At 39.9% G+C, this 26,237-nt stretch overlaps 1 long non-coding RNA gene across 1 annotated transcript in view; it reads right to left on the bottom strand.

Annotated features, from left to right (window-relative positions):
- LOC139802855 (uncharacterized) overlaps positions 1 to 24,994 on the bottom strand; it is a 208,935-nt gene extending 183,941 nt beyond the window's left edge. Inside the window, exon 1 of the long non-coding RNA XR_011728806.1 lies at positions 24,919 to 24,994. This is a non-coding gene — a long non-coding RNA (uncharacterized lncRNA). The remainder of the gene's footprint in view (positions 1 to 24,918) is intronic.
- Between the last annotated feature and the right edge of the window lie 1,243 nt (positions 24,995 to 26,237).

Below are 26,237 nucleotides of genomic sequence, written 5' to 3'. Positions count from 1 at the left end.
CCCTCACATACTTAAACACATTTCCTTGCTAAATTCCCTGCGGTACATTAACTTTTACTGATTGCTAATGGCTGCCTGGCTGTCTCTAAGGCAACTGGTCCAGTTATTATTAATTTCCAAGGTAGAAGAACAATAGGCATTCATTTATCAGTGAGGTACAAACAGCCATTTTTTGTTATTTTTGAAAACTGGTTTTTAACTGGTTTTAAATCAGTCATACGCTGATTGTGTTTTGCGTAATTTCTTGCCTAAAAAAAGTCCTATTGGAGGAAGCTCGGGGCAAGAATAAGTGAAATTGAAGAAATGGGAAAAAGTGAAATTGCTGAGGAGAAATGTGAGTGTCCTTCAGTGAATGAATGCATTTTTTTAGCTATCACTGACCTATTTTAGACCCTCTCCTTGCCAAAATAAATTCCCTAGGAAACTTCATTTGCCACAACATGATTTTTCTGGAAGGATCAGTGAAAAAAAAATCTGAAGAGAAACTTTAAATATAGTGTTCTTGAGTTGCTTTTCCCTCGATGCAGGAACAGAAGCAAGCAGAGTAAATGGCTTAATGCCAGTGCTATAACCATTTCTGTTCAGCCTGCAGGCCAGTGAGGAAAAAAAAAGTGGCCCAGGCAAAAGTTAGCATGGCCTTAAATTTTTTGTGACATGCACTGTCTGATATGGAATTCTAAAACACATAAGCTCAGTTGTCTTGAAATACCTTTCCTCGTGTATGTTATAATGTTGGGTTTTAATCTGCTGGGTTTTGCATGTCCTTGATTTGAGACATTTTAGGGGACAAAGCCTCCACTGACATAACTGGTTTGTTGCAGTGGACTTGCTTACAAAGACAATTAATTCTGGTGTGTTAAAGGCATGGTTAATCTATCACCTGATAGATTAAATTACCCTGTAATGCCATTTCTTGCCTAATAGGAGTAGACAGATTGAACAATTTTTGGTGTCACAAAATTCATCGATATTGTAGATTTAACTATACATAATTTGCACATTTGTTTTAATAACTATACTTATTGGCTTCTGTCAACTGACATATGCAGACTAGTACATAGAATGCAGTTTTACACAGAGCAGTGATATTTTAGTATAGCTCGTACTTGTCAGGCTACAGAATTTAGCAATCTCTGAGTAGTGCCTCAGTTTCATATTTATGTGCGATTTTGCAGATTTACAGAGGCTTCATTATTGTGGGGTGAGTACAGGAAATACTGGGTAAATGTAAAAGAGTGATAATAGCAGAGTGGGATTTTTTATTTTCAGATTTTTTTTTTAAAGGTATGGGGTGTTTTTTTCCTTTTTTTTTTTTTTTTTTTTTTTTTTTTTGATAAAAATATTTCTAAACATATTTCTCTTTTTTCCTAACTGCAAATTTCCTTTTCCCTTGTTTTCTCTGCTCTGTACGTCTGTGTATTTACTTTAAAATGAATTTTCTTTGTAAAAGTCTTTGAAGAGCAGGCATTAAATAAGGTGCATGGGAAATCACAATGATTAACATTGATTTATAAGAACATTTTGAGAGTGCTGATGTTGAATTTACCTATTTAAGTGGAATCTCAGTCTTATGCACAGTTCTTCAATGTACATAATTTTGAACTGAGAATGAATGCCTTAAGTTCTGTACCAGGAAGACAGCTAGGTAAGAGCTACAGATGTAAAAGACTTTTAAATTATGGGATATTTTAGGTTGCTTTTGAACAGAGTTATAATACAACAGTGAATATATTAACGATTTCTGTTTGAAATCAGTGGAATCATTTGCACGAGGCCAGTGCAAGGTTCAGTCCAGACACTTCAGCAGCTGAGAGCATGTTTTATTAACAATAAATTAATCAGCAGATTCTGGTAGATAAAAAGAGGTACTACATAGTTTACCTGTTAGGAATCAGTTGGTGCTGGCTGAACCTATTAGTAGAAAAATCTAAGTTAGAGCAATATGCTTTCCTGCATTCATCAACAAGCATGAATACTCCAAACTTACTGGAAACCTATTGCAAATTCTCTATTTGATTGTATCAATCATATTTTGCACTAGGTCAAATGAATAAGTAGTCAGCCATGCAGGAAAGAGAAATTATACTTTGCAATTTATTAAACTAACACAGCATAACCTCATTTTGAAGTTTCAATATCCACTGGCTGTTCATAAAGGTAAATCATTTCACCATGTAATTTAAAACAATCTCTACTGTTCTATAAAGAATATGCTTTACAAAACTAGCATGCATGTTGCAGGTAATCCAGAATGATGACAGAACATTCAGCAGGGCTCCTTCAGTAATTATTATAACAACTTCATCCCTCAGTGTGTTACTTGCTGCTATTCTGGGGTCCATCTTTTTAATATCTGAGGAGTGGGAGGATGAAAGCTACTCATCCCTACTAATTTCTCATGCCAAAGGTCTGGAAATTTTGATCAGTTTAAGAATATCCAAGCAGCCAACATGGGCAGTTCTAGGTATTCAGGGTGTTTTCTAGGGTCTCTGTTAAATGAGCTCTTCCCTGCCTCATAAATTGCCTCTTCTGATTCCAGTGGTAGAGGCATGCCCTTCTCTCCCACTAAACTAATCACCTTCTGAGGAAGCAACCCCCTGCAACTCCCAAAGCTCTCTAGAGAGTCAATGTCACTCCCATGCTTAAAAATAAACTTTTCGGTCCGAAGACCCATGGGAAATACTTTGTTAGGGAAGGTAGGGAGTGAAAGGAGTTAAATCATTCACACTATTAGCTGAAGTGGCTACTCCATCTGGTCCAGTAAATGCCAGCCCAGCCAAAGCTCAGTCATTTTCCCCCTCACACACATTGTGTATAGTGAAACGAGAGTGTCTGCAGATTTATTAGCTTGTACATAACACTAAATTGATGAAAACATCCTCTAGGCAACTTCATCTACTTTCCACTTGCCATGTTCCCATGACAGTGACAACTTGTTGTGTTACAGCTGACCTGTCAGCCTCAGCTACTCTCTGTTCATTGGGGCTGTCTGTCACTGAATGTATATGAAACAGGAGGTGAGCAGAATACAACAGGCAGTTATATACACATCCTTCCCAAACAGCCTGCTTGAGAGCTGGAAAGCTGACAGTGGAGAGATTATTGTTGAACTTTCACATAGATTCATCCAATACGTAAGCCTGTTCTAACAGAGGAATGGTATTGCTGCAAACATTTTCACCAAACTATAAATAATCAATTTCTTAAGCAGGCAGTGCTAAAAATAGCAGCTCTGGGCATTTTCTGCTTTTGCAAATCACTGGTGAAAGGGGCATTCATTAGAAAGTCTTTCCCAGATAGAAAGGTGACCAGCACAAATCCCATATTAGCAAGGAATGCTTGCTTTGTTACTGTAGATGTGTCAATCCCTGGAAACAAAAGACTCAAGACCCGTCTAGGAACCAGCTCCCTGTTAGTTAGCAATTCAGAATGACTTCCAAAAGCAATCCCTTAGTCTCCAATGATATCTGGCTGACAACTACTTAATCTTGGCAAGAGCTGCGTTAAACCAGCCTGTCATCATTGCTACCTCTCAGGTGAGGCTTGAAAGGAGAGAAAGAGATCTATGAGTTTCAATCACTTAGAAGAAATTATAACTTTTTAGAAGCCTGTATGCAGATAGCATTTACAATATTGAATGGAAGATGACAGTTACTATACAGACAGAGTGGTACAATGCGAAATGCCAGCTTCCAGGTGATTCTATCCCATCTCCCAGGCTGTCGGGAGCTATCAAGTTAATGTTGAAATAATTGTCACTTTTGAATACCTGCCAGTGTATCCAAGTTGGGTATTTAAAAAAAAAATCCCAATTGATCAGCCTCACAAAATGTTCTGAATACTTAAAGAAAAAAGTTTCACTATGGTGTGACACTGTTACATATTCATTGCGATAGAAAGGTTTTTTTAGGGTTTTTTGAGAACAGGCAAAAATGAAAGTATTTAAGTTTCCTTGTTAATGTGGTGTTAATATAATCACTCATTCCTTGATTATTTAAAATTCATCTACTTTTATGACAAGAGAAGCAAATAAAAATTAGCTAATGCTTGAACCTCTTGCTACTAGAGTCATTTGCAATAAATCTTGATGCCCTTCTCTCTCTCTGTCTCATGTTTTCTAAGCTGATAAAGTGAATTCTCTGTATATGAGTTCCTGCACTTCAGCTGATATGAGGTCTACTGAAATGAATTCTCAACCACTGGATATTTAGAGTAGATTAACTATCTCTTCCCTATCTAATTATATCATGTTAAGGAGTAACTAAAGTTATTTTCTCTTTTCTGATACACTAGAAAAAAGTCTTACCTTCTGGTATCTGCATTGTGGACCAAACTGGACCCATGCCATATTTATACTAACATAAACAAAGTATTATACTGATGCTTGTGTATATATGAGCATGGACAAAGAATATCTGCCAGCAGGGATAATTTACATGAAATATATCTGTATGCTCATACTCATGCATCCACATGGTTAATACATATTGTGTTTATTTGTTCTATATGCATGTTTCTATTTCTGTTCACGTGTAATTAACATCCTTACAGTGACGCACAGAAAATAAAATAAAAGAGCATTTTCTTTGTTTTCAATTTCAGGCCATATATCCTCAAATTGTGAAGTGATCTTTGCTGAGGGGTGGACCCAGGCTCAGAACTTTTGCCTTGGAAACCCTACCCCACAAAATCCTCAACACTGTCATGACAAAAGCAGCAGATGTTTTCCCATGCCTTTGCTGAATTATTCCAGAAGATTAAAATATACAAGTATATATTTATGCCAAGAAGAAGGAGGGAAAGTGCAACTTCTAGTCAATGCCTAAATTTCCTGCCTCCGAAGCCCAGCTGGAGAGCAGGAGTTATAACAGAAAACAGCAGCACAATTAGCTGGAGTTCTGTAGCTGTCTGCAGCAGACTGCTTGCTCCTGTCTCTCTATAGGTGGTCTCCCAGTTCATCAGTTCATAAATAAGTAATTTGAAATGTGTTCCTGGGGGAAATTTTCCTCCTTCTCTCCTGAACAGACTGTACTCATCAGTTTTCCTGTTCTCCAGGTACATGGAGTTCTCATTTATAATGGCCAGAGGAACTATGCTGTTCTAATTCTTGCTTCATTACATTTCCTAATGCTTGTTTTCAGCAGCTTCACAACTCCACATTTCTTTATATATTGATAAAAAAAACTCTTTGCATATATTATTTATTGGCACTTTCATGTTAGCTTTACTGCTGATTTAAATGGAATATTTTTACATACAAAGTAAGACTGTGAAGCTAGTTTCAGGTCTGAGGTTTGGATATTTTGATTTAAATTATGTGGAGGAAAAAGAAAAAAACAATCAGCAAGAGAAATCATTGTCACTGGCTATTTCCCTCCTCTCCTCATCACTCAGTATCCAGACAGATAGTTAGCACATACCAATGCTTCAGTAGAAAGGAACATTTTGTACTTTAGGGAAAAACACAGAGGCCAGATCAAAAGATTACAGAGCCAGTTTATAAAGGTCTTTAGGTAGACAAGGATGCAGCAGGATCTACAAACCAAACCTGGCAAGTAAGTGCTTAATTCTAAATGAACAGCAAAGGCTACCAGGCACCTAATTCACTTACCTCTTTTATAAATACCTGTAAGTGCTTATTGGGAAGTGTCTATGTTCTCCAACTGGGTCTGTGGTCACATAAGAAAAAAACACCATGATTTATATTGAGTTGAAAGGATAATGATGTTAATACCAATGCTTATTTAAAACAAAGCAGTCTGAACCCCAAAAACATGGAAGCAAACAGCCAGGTTAAGTATTTTTGAAGTGTCATCGAGTGAACTAATTACCCAGCATTAATGACCTCCATCACAACTCTGAGGGGACAGGCAATAGCTCACAGCAGTCACATCCCCTCCTGTTCAAGGATGCCTGCTGTGACCACACACAGCCTGGCTGAAGCCCACAGCACTCAGGAGGGTTCAAGGAAGAGCCAGTCATGACATTGTTGATGTAAAATGTTGTGTATGGATGCCAGCACCAGCAGAGAAGCCAAAATAACTTCTAGAGATACATGTCAAGGGTTTTCTGAGGTCAAAGTTACCTACAGACTGGTGAAGACCAAGACTCCAAGATTCAGTTGACAGTGATGGGCAGAGATTTCACTCACTGACCTAGGAGGAGCTCCTCTGGTCCATGGTCCCATGTAACAAGCCCCCTGACATTTAATACCTGCCAATGAATGCCTCAACACAACTTGATTTTTTGCATGCAACTTTAACTGGTCTGGTTTTCATTCCTCTGTAGAACAAAAGGAAAATGCTGCATCCTCAAAAGCCACCCTGAGATGGAACTGCCACACCCCAGGAAGTCCAGATAAGGTACTGATAGGCCACAAAGTGGAATTAAAGCTGAAAAGTGGATGCAAGCTGAAAGCATGTCTCTTTATGGCCTGGAATTACTATGATTTTATATTGTAGTTTTTGGACTTAATCAAAGACACCTGTTGACTTCAATGATTGATCCATCAGGCTTTGCTTTTTGCCACGTTACACTAATCAATAGCTCTAATATATTACCCAGAACAGTTCATCAAATGACAAATTTAGGAGCATCTATCTTTTCCCTTAAGAAATTACCCTGAAAACACTTAATGAAGAAGAACTTAGTATTGCTCCTAGCTAGGGCCAAATGTTCCTCTTAATTAAATCAGTGGAAATTCAGAACCATGACACTGAGTTCAATAATTGGCTTGTGAATGCCAGAGATATTTTTGATTTTCCTGTATTTCAGAAGCAGCTGGATACTTTCACTGAAAAGATTTATTTTATATATGGGATGACTTTCTTTACCATTTTCTTGTAGTTCTTTGAAAGACCTATATAAAGTAGATATATTACTGGTTGGTTGGTTGGTTACTGGCAATTTTACTCTAGAACAATATGAAAAATGCTTTAACTTTTAAAAATAGAAGAGCTGCTCTATAAACTGAACTGAGCAACCCCAGATAGTAAGCTAGTATTTTTCTTCATGAAAGAATCAGTATCTAGTCAGGCAAGTTTAATTCAAGTCTGGTCCTTTTTCTGTTGGACAAAAACTGTATCATTATGAGCATGGCATTGCCAAGTTCAAGTCTCGAGGCACCATGAATCAGGTCCTCAAATGGGATGAGTTTTGCTTAAAAAAAGACATAATTAGAAATACTGGGAATCCTCTTCTGCTTCTATTTAAGGTTACACAATGATTAACCAGATTTCTTCCCCCTTGCCAGCATATTTTCTGCTTTGCCATAGAAGGTACTTACATGGTGCCTGGAGCTGAGCTTTAGGAAGCACTTTACTTGACATTCCTGATCCCAGGTTAAATAAAAATAATAACCCCCCCTCCAAAAAAAAGAAAAAAACAAACAAAAAACCCCCACAACAACATCAACAAAAAAAAGCCAAGAATTTATGGCAATTGCTATTTTCTAACAGCTATTAAAATTATTCAGTGAGAGGTAAAGGGGGAATACTTTGTAAACCTTCTGGAAAAAAAAATCATAATTAAAATAATCTTTTCACCTGGGATTTTCTTTGATGGAAAGGGAATTTTGTCACCCAGCTGATTCAGTAGCCTTAATTATTTGCTGGTTACCTGCATAGCTTAGCAGCCACAGCTGGGGCTAGATTTTTCAAAAGAGCTCCCTTCCCATTTTAGCTCTTGTGATGAAGTATATACTATTGGTTTCTGCCTAAACTTTTGAAAAAATATTATTCTTAATGGGTATAGAAAAAAAGAAAGTTGTTGTGTCTTCTAAAGGCTGAACTAGCAAAGAAAACAAACTTAGAGAAAAGGCTGGAGAGAAATGTTTTTAGAAGACTACTTGTAAAATGAAATCAAAACATATTTCAGAGCCTTTCCTTGAAAGCGATGGGGTGGGAGGAAGAGGGGGAGCCTGATGCAGATAGGCTCCAGCAAAGCATGGATACTTTATTCCATGAAAGGCAGAACTCTCTGGGAGTGCAGGTCTCTGCTGCACTTCTCACTTGGGCAACTTGTTTTCAATTTTCACTGGTTCCCAAATGACAGCAGCTCAACACGTGCACGGGGGGGCATTGGCAGATAGAGAGAGGGACAAAGGGAGCAGTGAAAAACTGGCACCTGACAAAATCTTGCAGATAAATGGTGCAAAGCACAGAGGGAATTGGCTGTAGCATCCCTCTTCGTGGCATCTTGCGCTGACAGCAGCTGCACTGCTGCTGCATTGTGTGGCTCTGTGCCATTTGCTCCCCTCTCACCACAATATTCCAGGCAGGGAAGACACCCAACATGTAGCTTTGCTCCAGGTCTTCCTCAAAAGAGGAAATGAACCTATTTGCATTTTCTTACTGAAGCATGGAGGAATGGTTCTTGTTACATTATCTGTATGCTCAGGTTTGCCCCCGGCCTGCTTGTAGGCTAGAAGAACTCTGAAAACACCTGGAGCCTTCCCATTTAAATGCACACTTCAGACAAATATTTTTGGAGGCTTTCAGAAGTGATTGGCTAATATTTTTCCATGCTCACATGTATTTTTTTCTATGAGACTGATGAAGACAGAATTAACTTCTTGATTCCTGCATATTCTCCTTCCTTGTTTCACTCTTTTGATCTGTAAAAGCTTCCTTCTGGGTTAGTCTTTGGCTCAGTGTATTTCTCCACTGGATGAAAAAAACCCAAACCTCAAACCTTTGGAAACACACCCTAACTCAAGCATCTTTCAAGTGGACATTTCTGTTGGGAAAGACTTTGCATGTTCCTTATCAGAAAATTCAAAATCTATTAAGCCCTCTCCTATGGATTTATTGTCTCTGTTGAAAATCCTGAAAATTTATTATAGCAGAGCAAGCCATCGCTTCAAAAATGGTTCAAGGTAGCTTCCCTTCATGTGTGGCTGTTCCATAGTGCAAAGGCTGGAGAAATTGTTGGGTCTGGATCTAAATTTTTACTGAAGTCAAGGATCTTTACATGAGTTTGTGTATATCCATCCCAGGCTGTGTAGAAAAGAAGCTTTTCTGTCTACAGCTAATTCTATATACAATAAATTCTTCCTGGATGAGAGTAAACCTGACAGAAACACTTCAAGGGACCTGAGCTTAAAGATCAGTGACTGCCTATGGTGGTGGTCCCTGTGAAAAAAGCTGGATGAACTCCTGCAGGAAACTGAGTTCCCTGGCTCTGATTGAGGCACTGTCTCTCCCTGAGCCTGGGAGGCTTCCCCTCTTCTCCATGACTCAGTTTCCCCGTGTTGTAAAACTGTGAGGTTAATCCTCTACCAAAGAGACATCATGAGGGCCCCTTAAGTAGCATCACTCAAGTACTGTACTGTGTGGTGAATATTATTATTTATACTTAGACTTAATTACACAGTGCATGTACATGATTGTGCATATGCACATGTGGTTACCTTGGTGACAGCTTTATTCTGATATGAATTCACCATAAGAAAGCACCACAGGGGACTGGCAGGAATAAGGCCAAGAGACAAATTAGTTCCCATCAGAATCAGCTAGTGAGAGCCTGATGCCAAGTTATATAACAGGGGGCGAAAAGTCAATGTTCTTTCCCTGTGTTTTTTTGGTAGAACACAAACATCCCTAAGTCTCCCTCCCCCATCATATTTTAAAGCGGTTTCATTAAGAATAGAGTGAGGATTTTTCCAATGAATTCAGTAATTTCCCACTCTCTCTCTGTAATGATGATTTCATGTGTAACTGGCAGGAGATGAAATTTCGGCAGATTGAATCTCTCTCCCCTCTCCACACACATACACACACATTTTTTCAGTCCCCAGACAGAAACTGTAATTCTCCTATATAAAAATGGGGGAAAAACATTTTTTCCTCCCCTTCAAATGTATAACATAGTTGTGAAGGCTAATTATAAAATAATGTTTATACCTTGGAGACCAAGGCAGGAGGTTACAAAAATGCTTTAAAAGTCCCAGTGCTGCAATAGAAGAATTTCATTAACTGAAACAAAGCAAAGCTGCTGAAAGTTTGAAAAACAAAGTATGCAAAACATTAAAAAAAGCTAAGCCAAATCCAAATCTATTTACTGGTCTGGTACATATCAAACTTTCAAGGTTCACTGTGATTCCTTCACATTCCTAAGTGAAAAAAGCAATTAAAAGGTCCATTTTTGTTCCTAAAACCTTGGCTTTGAAACGTGCAATGGCTTTTTCCTTTCAAGCCTGGAGGAAGTGTGTTGCTGTTTCATAAAGAGGTTTCCCAAGGAGGTTTAGATGATGATAACCCAGCCAGCACCCTGCAGAATAAGGCTCTGTGTAACCAGGGCTGTGCAGAGATCTCTCTAGCACGAACTCCTTCAGGAGATCCCCTGCTAACACAGGTTGGGGTACACATGCTGCAGAGGCATTCCTATACCCTGCATATAAGAAGTTCCCCCTCTATGATTGTCTGATGGACCCAGAGATGAGGAGATGAGCCCTGACAGATGTAGTCTTTATCACAGAGTAAAATAGGCTCACAGCAGTGTCCCACCAACATGAATGTCACATTTTATGAATTGCCATATTGCATGCTGCAGTGAGCACTGCCTGTCTGGGCTTCAGGCAGTAACAACCCATCTCTCCCTTATTACAGCCTTAGCTCACTGTCTGCATCTTCCAAAAGTAAAGGCAGAACCAGCAGCATCTGCTTCTCTGCAAGCTCATCACCCTCAAGGTTCAGAAATAATATGAACATAATACAGACTTAACAGAGGGGTTAGACTGTCATGGCTTAGCTTGACAGGACACATAACAAGGGTAAAGCAGGACTGAGTGGAGCAGTCAGGGACCGTGACCCATGGCAGTGTGGGTCCACAAGCATGGGAACCACAAAATAGGAAAGGGGGCTGCATTCCCCTTCCTGGGCCCCCACCAACAGCAGCACCTGGGGTCAGCACAGAGCCAAAGATGGGTAAGGGTTCCATCTTGGTTCTCAAAAGGACCACGCTCTTAGTGTTACCTCCACCATGCAAAAAGGGCTGAAATGCCACTCCATTTACAGAAAATGAAGACTGAGTGGAAGCAACCACTTGTGCTGACTCAGCTCTTAACAGGCAATGCTCCATCACGTGTGTAACATCTGGATGCAAGATCAAGCCATTGGGGAGGCAATGGCAATCCTAGCAGGGAGGGTTGGTGCTAACCCACCATTTTTATCTTTTTAGAGGGTTCTTCAGAGGGAAAACTCATCAGGAAAGTTTTAACTGAGTCAAGCCAAAGCTCTAAACATAGTATGCGTAGAGCCTAAATCATTCAAAGAGGGGTTTGTTGAGGTTCATTCAAAAGAGACAAGAATCATTGTGCTGTCAAATGAGCTAAAAATCTCAGCAGGATTGGAGGCCTGTGCTGGTGTACATTTACACAAAAACAATGCAGATGTGTTACATTTGAAGTGGAAATAATAGTCTGAGAGAGACTGAAAAAATAACAATGGTTTTATATCTCAAAGCCAGAAAAAAAGGAATTCAGCTTTTAATTTCTTGGCACGGGTGCCAACAATTTGTCCCATGTCTGAACTGTGCCCCAACAAACTGCTCACCCTCCTGCTTGGCCAGGCACTGAGCACCAGCACGGGTCACACTGTTGCACTTCAGACAGTGAAAAATCCTTCTGTCAAGCACTTTGCAAATTATTTGCTTGCTCCTGATGTCTCATGGAGACACCCAACCCTACAGCTTGGGCACTATTAACAACTGCTGCAGTTGGGAAGTGGCAATGCTGTAGGCAAGGACATGGCTCAGCAGGCTAGATGGAGAGCTATAAAACACACACCTGTAAAAAGCATCAGAATTTGGAGGGGGGGGGGGGAGGGTGGATTTTCTTGCTATTCACTGCTATTCATTTTGAGGGGGTTGCCCCTTGCAGGTAAAATTTGAGATCTCCTTGGACTTCTTTTGCCTCTGGCTCAGGAAGCCCAATGTTTGTGACCACTAACCTCAAACATCCACACTTTTTATCATGGAGAAGTTGTGCTTAACATCCCACATTGTCACAATCTTCCTGCTTGCCATGAACTTCTTGCTTCCCCATCTGTAAAATAGGAAAATAGCACTTTCTTAACTCCCATGGGTGCTATGAAGGTGAAAACACTGAAGACTGCATGGCATTCAGATCTGTTGCAGCTGGAGTATCACAGATAGTTATGGCTTGGTACCATAAATGCAATGATATATGTGTGTATACACACACACTTTTAAAGGTGTTTGAGAGCATAAATCTGGTTTGAAATCTTGCCATTAAGGTCTCCAACTACTTCTTCCACCTAAAAATAAGTATTTGTAAAAGAAATCGGCTCCCAAGGCAAGCCAGTGTAAAAGTATTTAACTTCCTATGTATCAGAAAACTCATTTTATTTTAGCTCACAAAGGGCAGTCTTTTTGACAAAGATATCAAACTGCTTCTACGTGCTAATCACAAGGGGAGGGCCAACCCATTAAATGAGTAAGATGTACAGCATGTGACAAGCATGGACATTTAACAAAACATATCTATACATCTCCATATAACTCTATCTGGACCATAAAAGTGGCTCTGATTTTTTTCCTGAGACTTCAGTGGAACAAAATCACATTTTTAGTTCTAAATATAGTCTCACTAATGCTGAAAGTTTTGCACAAAGAAAGCAGGTTGTGCATTCTCAAAGGCACATTATTATGAGTAGTAGTAGTAGTACTTTTTTTCCCTGATTATTGAATAGGATTTTACAGAGCTTAAGGAAAGACTTTTCCTAAATTTCAACAGTTTCAACTTACAAAATTGCAGAGTAGTGCTTTGCAAAGGACACACCACAATTTCAAGAAAACAAAAATGCACACAATGCTTCTAACACCTGAGAAAGAATTCTGGGAATGATAAAATGTAAAACTAATTGAAAAAAAAAATGATAGTAGCAGAACTTTCCCATTCTTACCAAAAGAACTATTTAATTCTTCAGAAATTTTATACTTTCATCTGATATTTTTTAAGCAACTGTTTGGGTCTATTTGTATTTTATGGAGGCCACTTTAACTTTACAAACTTACAGAGTTTTGCTCTTTATTTGTGAAGAGAGTATATAGACCCCAGGAATGGCAGTGTCAAAGAGATTTGTGATCACACTCTTTATTTAAAAATGAAAAGAGAACCGTTTCGTTTCACTAACTTGTTGTGGGATCTGCATCACACAACTGAGGAGAATTTAATTTTTGAGAAAACTTGCTTGCTGAGCAAACTTGCTTTTTCTCCTTTTTAAGCAGCCCAGGACATTTGCTCCTGAGCTTACAGCAGTTTAACACCCAGGCAACTTCATTAAAACCTTTGGAGCTACATGTAATTGTTTACCTTGAATTTCACAAGGGGACAATCAGTCCCTCACTTACCTTTTTTGGATATATTTGTTTATTTGCCTTGTATTTTTTCCTCTCTACTGGAAAATGGTATAGCAAAGAGACAGAAGAGAATTGTCCTTTGGAAAACACGGCTCTGGAGTTACAGCCCCTCAGAGAGCTTGCATTTGAATCCTATAAAACTTGTCTTGGGCTCACAGGCTACTAGAAACGTTACATGAATAACAAGAACAACAGAATTCACCAAGTGCAAGTTACTCCTTCCTTCCCCTCTTTTTACTTTAAAAAAATTAGTTAAAAGAGAAAGAAGAATGACAGTGGAGGAAATAAAAATTAGGATGAAATAGAAGATCATGTAAGAAAAATCTTTTGCTGCTCCAGTCTGACATTGTCATTCATTTGGACCAGACTGGGAGCTCAGTGCCTACTGATTCAAGTGATTTGGACAGTTCCTCTTATGAGCAGAATGAGACATTTTCATTTGAGATATCCAAGATTTCTCCTGCACAGAGCAAGGCAGTTTCTATTACTCTGAGATAGGGAGGTCCCTGTTATAGCAACCTGCTCGGTAACTAACTTGGAGTCCCCTTGCTAATTAAAAGCTTTTGATTCAGATCCACCCACTGAGATGCTCCCAGTCTGGCATGAGTGTGAGAGACAATTTGATTTCATTGTGGAGGAAGCACATTTACAAGGTTGGGATCTGTTCACCCGAAGAAAAGTCACCAGAAGAATAGAGAATGGGTGACTGACAGCTGTCAGAAACAAGTTTGGTGCATATTATCAGTCCTCTCCTGCTCCCCACCTCCAAGCACACCCATACAGCCACGACTGGGAATCTGTGGAGCTTCCACTGTCCTGAAATCCCAGACTCGAATCCTGTATCACATACAATCCAGACTACAACACAAGCAGGGCTTGAAGACTGCCCCATGGTTGATTTTTTTGCTCAGATTTCTTATTTAGTTTAAACCAACATACTGATTGTATCAGCCATAAAGCTTTATGGAGGCTAGTTTATTCCCCCTTTCAAATGGACTGTTCTCCTCTCTGTCATAAAATTAATTTTATAGTCTTTGCTCATTTTTCTAATTTGCAAATTACATCCTCCTGTACTGACTACTTACTATTGGAAAAACAGACCTTCTATATTTCCCCTCTGCTTCCAATTTTACTGTTCTTTGCATTATCTTGATGACCTTAATCTCTTTTTTTTCCCTCCACTGGCCTTTCAAGGAAGTGGCAAAAGCACCAGCAACACGAACTGCGTCAGCCAGAAAAAACAATCTCAGGTCCTGCTCTGTGCTCACTCTGTCAGACTCCTTTTTATTTCTCTTTCTTTCGTTTTTTTCTTTTTTTTTTTTTCTTTTCTTTTTGTTTTTTCCCTCCTCCTCCAACAGAAAAGAATGTGGGGAGAAATAAAACTGTGGCAGGGAAGACTTGGAATCCCTTAGAAATACTTCATAATATGCCAGAAATTGGCTACCAAATAACATTGCAACAAACAGGTAATTTTTCTATTTAAAGATACATTCATTTTGTAAAAAATACGTTGATGCATATTCTCACATTTCTACTTAAAATGGTCACAACTAAGCAGAATTACACTTAGCACTAGCAACAAGAAACATCTCATGGGAATTCATGCTTGGCACAGCCACAAAGTCCTGCTTGAACCTCAAAAATAAGGCACAGGCAGGTTTCAGGTTGCTCCATGTCCTCACACTACTTCTGTTCACAAGACAAGCTGCAAACTTTTTGGTTTGGTTGGTGGGTTTTTTTTTATTTCTCTTTGCAAATGCCTTTGAAAGTTCCTATAAATACCATGGGAATCAACAGACCATGGATTGAATGTCACTGCACAGCATCATCCTCTCTATTGGATATGGCTACCCTTTACAAGCTACAAGGTGGGGAAAACAAGCTTGCATGCTTTACTGTCAAAACATTGCACCCTGATCACAGTTCCCTTTGGATGACACATCCCTCAGCATTTCCTGTGAATCTCCAAATATTGTAATAAACATTTTCCTACAATGGAGAAACTCTCATCCTCTGTGTTAGGACTACCGGGGTGTTACCTGTGGTGCCTCACCACAGCTTTTAGACAGCGGGACTTCTTTGGAACAGTAAAATGCCCTCAGCAGCACCCAGGGCATAGCACACCCACCAGCTTGGTATTAACTTCCCTGGCTATTCCTCTGCTCCCACCCAGCTCAGCCTTACCTACCCTGGGCTCATCTCACTCCTAATATCTGTACTCCCTCCTCTCAACTCTCTGCTGTCCTGCTCCCATACTCCCCCACCCCACTTCCCATTGGATTTCTCTTAATTTTCACCCTCACAGTAGTCCTGCCTCTGTTTCGTCTGTTCCTTCTGACTCTTGCCTGTTTCTCTTACTCTCTTTCTCCTCTTTCCTAGTGTAACACGGTGGGAGCTGCCGTTCACAGTCCTGATTTGCTATGCAGACGGTGGGACTGCTCATGTGGTCCTCACTTGCAAACAGGAGCTCCAGCCAGAAAAATAAGACAGCAATTAATTCTAGCAGCCAACTTTTTGCTTAAAACCCTTGCATTATTTCACATTAAAGACCAGAGTCTCTGACTGCAAGCTACCGAGTGCCAGGAACGTATTTGTAGAAAGACCTATGGAAGGAAGGGTTTGTTGTTTTGTTGTTTCGATGTTTGCTTTTTTCCTCCCCAGTAAACACAGGGATCTGGGGATTGCTTCATTTCAAATGCATGTGCAAATTCTCCAGGGCTCAGCTCAAGGCCAGAACAGGAATGGGTCTTTATTTGTTAACTGTTAGTCTTGGCAAGTCTGCAAAATGTTTGCCCCCCGAATGTATTTTACACTCATAATTACTGCATAGCGGGTTTATATCAAATCCCTATAACTTCAGATGTGTGACACAATCTATTAAAACCTATATATAATTTACAGGCACGTTTGGGGGAGAGAGGTGTCGGAGGGTGGTTGTTGGGGAGGGGGTTGTTGTGCGAGGGGGTTGTTGGGAAGCTGCTGTGGGAAGAGGTGCTGCGGGGAGCTCGGGTGCGGCGATTCGCGCCGCCGGCTCGGGGCTGCCCGGGTCCCGGTACCGCTCGGGGCCTTTCCTGGGTCGCCAGCGCCATCTAGCCGGGTGCTGCCTGCTCCGGCCCGGCAGCCCGGTGCCGCAAAACCTCCCTCGCACTCAGAAGGCCGCTTTTTGACCTTCCTCCCCGTGCTCACGGCCAGCAAAACTCCTAACCCGAGGCTGGCTGAAACTGCTTTTCCTCTGGATCACCCCGCTTAATCCCCGCATCTCACTCCACTGTCCCGTTGTCCAGCGGCAGCTGAGCTACAGCTCTCATGGCCCTGCCCAAGGTGCTTCATGGCAGGGAAAAATCCATGTTTGTTTTTCTTTTTATGTTGCTTGTGCTTTCCTGAGCAGTTGTAGGTACGCAGGAGTCACCAGATAGAACAGAGCTACGGGGCCATCTGCTTCAGTAGCTCCTTGTGACAAATGCCCAGCATATGATGCAGAAGAGAGATGGGCAAGAAATGTCAGAGGAGGTATTTATTAGAAGGGAAAAAAAATCCCTTGCCTTTGCACAACATTTTGCTCAACTGCCACCATCCGCTGGATAAGCTGTGCATTCTACAAGAATAAGGCAATAAAAGTGAGTTGCAAATCATTGCAAACCGTTTCAAACAAGAGCTGAGCCATCCCCCACTGAGGACAATGAGGTGGTTGTTCATTGAGTCAGTGGGTGTTGGATTGGGCCGAGTGTGAATTCAATCCTTTTGCAGACAAATACTGAAGAGGATAATGTGAAAGAGAGAATTTCACAGAAAAAAAGCTCAAGTCTCCCCAGGGCTGGAGAGCCTGCTAAGCTTGGAGAAGAGCCACAAAAGGTATTCCAAATACTGAATCACTATTTCGTACAGACTCGCCTCAGAAATTAGAGCTACATTTAAAAGAAAAAACAATGATGAAGTGATTGTGCAGGTAGTATCAGCCCTTTCACACTCTGGCCTTTCTCTGTGCCATGCCTTCCAAGATGGGGATGTGGAACTTTAGAGATGGTACCTAAGTATTGCAGGGAGAGGACTGTGGAAGTGCCTTTGACAGATGTGTACATTTGCCCAGTGCCTTTCTTGTCGCCTTAATATAAAGTCTTAACACAGTAGAAGAGCAAATTCACTGGCCTGACCTTCCCTGTTTCACTGTGCATTTATCAGAGGTGCTGGTACCAAGCTGGATATTAGCCACAAAAGACAGTTGAATTTAAGATGCTTTCTTGCACCATTCCTCACCCTAAAAAGACTAAAGAGTCTGGGGCAAAGTTGATGTGGCCAGCACCTATTTCTAAGGGTGCTAAAACAATACTGAGATGGAAGTGATGGGTTAGCCACCTTGTAACTGAGTATCTTCTTTGTTCCAGGTAATTCAATCAGTAATCTTAACATCCTGAGGAGTCAAACAGGAGGTCTCACCATCAACTGCCAAACAAGAGAGGAACCCCATCTCTTACACCTGAGCCAAAGCTCATGCTAAGCCTTGTGTGCAGCCAGTCAACAGCCTTGAATGAAAAGACCTTTCCAAATTCCACCTTAATCCTTGGAAATTAAAAATTTTTTAGCAGATTGAAAAAATTGTGTTTGCCCCTCCATCCCTTCTTGAAGAGCCCCATTGTCTACAGGACAATGTTCTCCGCTGAAAGAGTGGCTCTGAAGCTTGTGCCATCAGCTTTGGAAATAAAACATGCTTGCTGTTTCTTTGCCAAGATGCCTTCTGACCTCCTCTCTCATGTAATATAAAACTTTCACACTTCAACTTCTCTGGGTTTCTTAAAGTAACACTTGGAAACAGAAACCAGTCAACACCTCAGGGAGACAAGGCACTTTGCTGAGACATTGCACTGCTCTTGTTAAACCAGAGCTCCACAGCAGGAGCCAGATGACCAGGCAATGGAGATGCAGGACAAACAAAGCTAAGGGCTTCTTTCTGGGCAATACAACTCATGGATCAGTGGCAATCGCCACTGCTTCTCCCAGACACCTTCCAGGCCACTGTAGTCAGGCTTTTCACCTCCTCTGTGCCTCTGATTCCTGTCCAACATTTTGTCTGTCACTTTCTTCAGCACTTCTTCTCAAGAGAAGCCCAAAACATTCCAGTGATGCCACTGGTAGACCTATACCTGACATTTTCTGAACAGAGAGAGTATAACTGGAGAAGATCTTGGAAACTGGGTGTCCTCACATTTAGTACTTACTTGCAGAAGAAATAAGCCTGAGCTCTGGCTTAGCTGGGCTGTGGTCAAAGCATCATTGCCACAGACCTGGACCTGCCATGACATATTCCTTTGTGGATGGAACTGCCATCCCAGGTATGCTCCAGTCTCCTGGGTTGGTGTCGTGCTTCATGTATCAAACACCTCAGTGCAGAGGAGTGGTGGCCAGGTCAGGGAGCTGCCATCAGCATGCACAGTCACAGTGTGCACACCAGGAGATAAATATTAATTTCCAGCAATTATTGCATCACTGCAGTCATTTTTGCTTTTTCCATTGTCCTACAAAGCCAGAACTGTAGCTCAAATCCCAGAATACCCTTATCAGCATTCCTTACTGCAGTGAAAAGAGCAGTTTTGTTCTGAAAAAGAGCTCTAGAAATGGTATTATTGGGTTCCACATTTACTGTATATTAGTGACTTCCCAGAAAAATTATCTTAGCTTGCATACAAAGGATTGCCTTTTTATTTGCAAATTAAACCTGAGATCTGAAAATGACTTTGGGTTCTTTCCATCACCACAAGGAATAAAGACTCTGCAACTGCAGCTTGGCTAATTGTTCTGTCAATTACTGTAAATTAATTTGCTCGTATTTATTTATCACTGTGCTATCAAAACTGCACTCAAAGCTATGCAGTACACCCATAAAGACAGCCTTTGCTGAGGAAACCTTGCAACTTTATTTTGTCATGCTTAAGGACTGCTCTATCTGCTGAGCCTGCAAGGAAAGCAAAGGAGGTGAGGGCCTAAACCAGCACCCACAAAGCAGAGTTGGATTTGCCTTCTGACAGCTTAGGCTCTGATTCCAAAAAAGAAAATATTTGAAGAAAATGTTAGGTTTTATACAGCTTCTTTCTCTTTTTTTTTTTTTTTTTTTTTTTTTTACTGTGGTCCCATAATTTTAAACGGGCAGAATACAGAATTCTAAGCAACCTCCCTTAACCAAATAAGCTTCTTCATTTTACTGTAATTATGCAAGCACTGATAGGTGAAGTCAGGTGAACAGTATATAAACCCAGTTAATATAATAATGACACACGTGATTGTGTGCAATGTGGCAGGCAATTGTACACTAAACAGGAGCATTAGTGGCCACTGCACAGGATAACTCACTGTGACACCTCCTATTTTCCACTGTATAGAAGGAAAGAAAATAATAATGTACATCCCCATGGCTCTCCATATTTTACAAAAAGCTTGTCATTAAAGAAGTGTAATTTTCTATTCTGTTCTCGACAGTTCTTTTGCATAAAATATTCTCTTGCTCTCTGCCCCTTAATCCCTAGAGCTCAGCTCCCAAAAGACATCAGTCCCTTCAGAACAACTTCCTTCTGCAGGAACAAGGTGCTCCAATTCACCTAAAATTCAGGGATATTAAATCTGACAGCTCCACATGCTAAATTCATGGTCTAAAATGCCCTCTGCTTTTCAGATTTCCAAGAACTAAACTGTTAATTGAGAAATTCTAGTTGTTTGAACATGAGAAAACAATCAGAATCTCGCAAGTAAAATATCATTATCGATTTCTTTCCACTATAGGTATTTGTCTATAAGTGGATCAGATATAAAATGTATAAAGCCTCACAAATAAACATTTTATTATGTATATCTATAATACTAAATGTATCATTCATCATCCTACAGTGAAGAACTGTTTCATAGAAATATCTAATCCTATGTTTTTATAATGCTCGAAATATTTTTCACAAAATGCTATTAAAAAATCACCTTTTCTCTCTGAAACAAAATTTGTCATTAAAAATTGTTAACTTAATTAACATAATCCATTTTCCTTGGCATTCCCTCCGTCTGCTTCTGCTGATACAGTTATTACATTATTATTACATTAAAGATTTGATCAAAATGATGTTTCAAATTATTTTAAAATTTGTTTTTCAAATCCCATCTTTTCCTCCTGGCAAGTCCTATAAAAAAGAAATGCGAAACTTGAAAAAGAATTCTGTAAAGAGACTGGGATTTTTACTGTAATATGTTGTAGAAAAATATTTTCTAAAGAGTTGGAGTGTGAAATAACTGTAAATCCAGTACTGGAAGACAGACTGCATACATCTTTTTACACTGTTTTCTTAAAATGGCTTCTTTAGTTTTGACCAGCTCTCTGCATTTCTATCTGGGGAAGGCATGATTTGTTAGAACTTCTCTGATCATCTATCATTTCATATACTATTACATTTTACAATACCAAGGCTTAGCTACATTATTGCTGCTGAGAAAACACAAACACATTCATACACTATATGTGTTTATTTTAGTGCACATTATAGGTGTGCACATAGAAGAACATTCCATAGGAAATGTGTTCATATAATATATAACTGTATAATCTACTATATATAAAGTAATGCTTCCTCATAGATAATTGTATACAGGAATGATAGAGGCGAAAACCTTCATCTCTGGGCAATTTTGTTAGCAAAGGCTTTGCAAATGAAAGTTCAATATAGCCATCCTGGCTGGGGCACAGCACACATCTGAACTGCACAATTCTTATCTCACTGGTGGCTCTTGCAAGGCAGATATGAAAGTCTCATTCTTTCATAAGAGAGCTGCGTGGAATTGAGGATTGTATGGTTCTGGGGAGACTTGCTGTATAATATCAGAAATTGCTAGACATTTGAAGACAGAAATGTCTTTCTCCTTTGAGTATTGCATCCTAAGTGCCAGCCAGAAATGATTTATACATGTTCATGCTTATTATGGACTGCACACAATAAGGGCATGATAGAAATCGTATCTGCATAGATTCAGGCAGTTCCAAGAGATCTGCTGCCAGTTTTGTTTGACAAGACACTCAATCAAGCGAAAAGGTTCAAAATATTTCAGGAGAAATCTTCTACATTTTTAAGACCCAATATCTGTATCCACATAACAGAAATCCTAAATGAGAGTAACATTAGTCTATATTCACCCTAAGTTGCATTTTGCAAAGAGGAAAATATTTTGAGCTTGGCTGCCAGCATTATAAAATAAACATTTTCTTCATTTCATCATTTCGATAAGATCCAACACATTCCTGTCTCATTTTTTCATCCTTGGAAGAATGTGAACCAGGATAATAAATAATGTTCTGGAACAAGGATCTCGGAACACATTTTGTATATTATACTATTTTATTAATTGGGCAGAGCGGGGTTCCATTTTACTACTTAATGCCTCTACAGGTCTCTTCGAACCCTACGTGATCTTTGACACGCAGATCATTTTCCAAAGAAGCAGATGCACAAAGAAAAACAGAGCACTTGAGAGAATTTTATATAGAAAGAAATTATGGGAATTGACATTCCTTAGACCTCATCAGATTTTCCATGAAATGTTCCACTGCTCCCATCACGGCCCAATTCATCCAAATTTGAGCAATTCCATTAGTCAATAAAACTACTCACATGAGTAAAGCTTCACAGAGCTCACTTCTGATGGGCAAGGAAGGAGGGCAGGTCCTGTCCTAAAAAGGACAAAAGCAACTCAGCTTTAAGGATTGGTTTTGCTGTAGCTCTGGAGTTAAGCTTCACCCCCACAAACACACCTCCCTGCATCTTGAAAATCCATGGGCACAGAACTCTTAAAGCTTCTCCTAGAAATGCTCTTTTTGTCAGACAATGTTGTGCAGTACAAACTGAGGCTGTGCTATAGAGGCTGTGCCATAACAAAGCATCAAGAAGTAAAACATTCACTCTTCCAGCACTTACTGCATTGACAGCTTGATAAAATGGTCCCAGGCATAATGTTCGAACAGAGGGAGAAAAAAATTAAAAATGTAATAATAAAGTTAAATGTAACTCTTTTAAAGTATAATTCTTTGGAGAGCTCAGTTTTATGTTGGGCCTGCATTTGAAGTAGCACCAACCATTATTAACGGGAGGCACAGATAGAGCAGATTTAAATCACTAAAGTAATAAAATCTGAACGAGGGCTAGCACCTTGAAAGGCTCTTGGAGAGAAGATTGCATACAAATGCAATTAAAACGATGCTTATAAAATACTAAGATGTTAATTGGGTTTAGTCCCAGAAGCCCCAGCAGTACAGTATGTCAGAAGTTAGCTGGTTTGAAGTTTAAAAAGAGTGGTTTAATTTGTACACCTTGTCCTAATTACGAAGCTTTCTGCAGCCTGTGTATCGGCATGGTTTATTGTAGCTTAGAGCTTTGTAAAACAAACACACACCAGTTAATTGGGTTATTGCAATGGAAAATTGGGCTGCAGAACTGAAACCTTTCTTGCTAGTGTTTTTTTACTGCTTGTAATGAACGCTCCAGCAATGTCAGGATAGACTGATTTGTAAGGTGTGCAGTTTACAACTTGGTTATACCGCTGGTCAGAAAAAATAGGTGATACAGTGAAAACAAAGACTAGCACGATATAATGTTGCTGAGCTGGTGGGTTGAAGCCCCAGCTGGCTTATTTATATCTTGCAATCCCCCCAATACTTCAGCAGGTCTGAACTCCACATTCCCACATTCAAGAAAGGACCATAATAAGGCAGGGAGAGAATACCATGGTTGTTCAAGCAGCCTGTAGAGGCTGTGAGCACCTGCTGGGGGTCTTGTGAGGTCATGCATTTTTTCTCATAATCAGTAAATAAATACTTAGAGAAAGCACACAGTAAAAATAAATACTTAGAATAAGAACAGAATAATACAAAGAAAGGGGCAGAATGGGAGATGTTACTATTCAAGGGCTGCTCAGGACTGCTCTCCTTGGAGTTAATTTTTGACATTCAGCTGATACCTGTCCAAGTCTTCAAAACTTAAAACACTATCTGCTACAACTTCTTTGTATGGAGGAACATTTTTCCAAAAGAACATCTAGCCTCTCCCCTCCTCTCTCACTTCAGTCCATACTTCATGGAGTTGGAGGTCTCAGAGCACACTCCATCAAAGTCCTCACCCAGGTCCTCACCCAGGTCCTGTATGTGGTTTGCTGTCATCTATTGTTAAACAGACTCTAAGCCCAGCAGTACTCAAACTTGTACTTTACCAAATCAATGCTGCATGCTGCAGTCTCTGGATTCATCCTGATAGAAAGTAGAAACCAGGAGAGGAGACCAAGACCCCTCCATTCAGCTCAGCAGCAGTCAGACAGTGTGACTCTAACCTTCCCTTCCCTGTTCCTTTCTACCACTTGAGGTCAGATACCAGAAAACAGCTTGGAAACTTTATGAACACTCAAATGCTGCAGATGGTGGTGTGGCAAGTTGATATCATATAATATGATATCATATAATATGATATAATATAATGTAATGTGATATGATATGATGATACCAGTCCAACAGTCAGCAGACTACAGGACAGAAGAAGAAGTGTCCCTTTGCATATCATTCTATCATTTGTATGCATTTTTTCCATTATTATGGGGATAGGTAGCTAGCTGGGGACTTACAGACCACTTTAACTAGTCTTCAAATACCCCAAAAAAACGATTGCTGAGAGGGAGGAATGGTCATGTAATTAGAAATGCTAACTTTTTGCAGTCCAGGTGATATGAATAACATCAAGAGATCATACACAGTCAGTCTCACCTTCTGCAGTCTCAATGTACATTAAAGAACTTAGAAGTGTGTAACAGTGTGTACCTATGTAGATAAAGTTTTTATGACATATAGAAAAAATTTTATTTTCAATCATTAGCATTGCTTATATTTGGTGGAAAATGTATGCTAATAAAATCAATGTGATCCCCAGTTATTCCATGTTTTCAGGGCACCACTTCCTACCTTCCTCAGTAAACAGCCTGTCCACACAGCTAACTATCACTTCCCTTTAGAGGTTTGCAAAACCCTGCATCTTCCAGACTTAAGTAATTGCCACCCCAATTGCTGCATTTACATGCTACTTAAGATACATCAAGTCATAATCTCACCTCATTGAGGGGGGGATTTACATACATAGCTGCCATTAGCATTTATAGGCAATACTCATATAACTCACAGCCCAACACAGAATGAAAATGTAATTATCATAACCATTGCCACATTGCATGAGGCTTGGACCATTCTGAGGCATAGGTCTAATTAGCTCTAAGCTGCAGAAGATTTGAGTGTGGTAGTTTCCTTTTGACTTACTGCTCAGTGCTTGATCTGAATATTCAAATGTATTGTTTCTTTTTAAAGTAGCTCCTGTGTGGCTCCCTGTGCCATGTAAAAACTCTTTTCTTGGTGACTTTCTGCATAGGTCCCTGCAGGCACATTAAGATATATTTTTATCCCACTCTGTTGATCTCACCCTTCTTCCTTCATTGTTTATAAATGCAAAAAAAAACCACAAACAAACAAACAAACAAAAAACCCACAAAAAAAAAAAAAAAAAAAAAAACAAAAAAAAAAAAAAAAAAAAAACAAACCACACACAACAAAAAAAAACTACCAAAAAAACCCCAGTGCTGCATTGGTAAGGTAATGCCTTAATTTTTTGCTCACTAGGATTTTCCAGCTGTGAAGCTATGTAATACTAGGAAGAAATTGACATGCACTATTTCCAGATAAATGCATTTTTTGTGTGCTGAATTAACTTCAAAAGTTTGTGATATTTGCAAAAATGGCAGCTCAGGTCCTCATCACACAGGTCTGCCAGCTTTCATTATGTGAGATGTTCCCCAAGCTTAGGAACAGTCACTCTTGGTTTCCCATGCAGGCCAAGAGGAGGGGACAATTAAGATTTTAGGTGGACAGAATGAAGCTCAAGAAGATCTTATTTCTCTTTATTGAGAGGATAAATTTATCCTACCTTATCTTAGGGACCTAGGGAATCCCCTTTATGGAGCATTGATTTTAGGATGCTAGATCCATTCTAATTCTAAGGTAAAAGGCTGTGTCTGTAGGAGATTACAAAATAATTTCTTTTAAAGGCTCTCTGAGACAAGTTCTTGTAAACCTGTTTCTTAGAAGGCCAAGTTTCAAGGTCCCTCTTTAGTTTCACTCTCCTTCACAGAACACAGAGCTTGCTTGGATACAGGATGAATAAGAAATAATGAGCAAGATATTCAAGGTTTGGGCTTTCCTCTACTAAGAGCCACCACATGATTCCCAGTGGCTGCCTGTTTTCACTCGCTCAGCTCAAGTGGGCTGCATTTTATGCACAGTATTTATTCCCAATGCCTCTTGAACTCTGAAGTGCATCTTCAACCACAGATACATGAGCTGTCTCAAGAACCTGTAAACAAGCTTAATTCCTGGGCTTGTTGTGGTGGGTCTTTGCTACTCCTAAGGGGGCACCTTTGCACTACAGACAAATTGGTCAAAAGGGAATCTACAGCCACATGTTTTTGCATTTCTCCTTGATGGATGTATTCATCATGTGGTCAGTCCATGGGACAGTTCAGGCATCCGACTGACTTGCAAAATAAATTAATATTTTTCTGCTGGATCTGCCACTTGAATTGACTCCTCCCATAAGGACACAATTTCCAGTCCTGATCCAAAAGGGAACTTTTCCATACAGCAAAAGGAGTCAATCTGATTTTTGGGTGCAGCTCTTCACCAGTGTAATGTGTAAGTTTGTCAGCTCTGGTGAAAAAAAAAGTAGCAGGGAGGTGAAAAGGGGAGATGATGTGTATGCACATGCAATATTAAGTGTCATGCTGACTGAGGGTTTCATGGGAAATACAAGTGG

This window comes from Heliangelus exortis, chromosome 15 (genome assembly GCF_036169615.1).
Source record: "Heliangelus exortis chromosome 15, bHelExo1.hap1, whole genome shotgun sequence".
Taxonomy (NCBI): domain Eukaryota; kingdom Metazoa; phylum Chordata; class Aves; order Apodiformes; family Trochilidae; genus Heliangelus; species Heliangelus exortis.
This window is presented reverse-complemented; position numbering and strand designations above follow the sequence as displayed.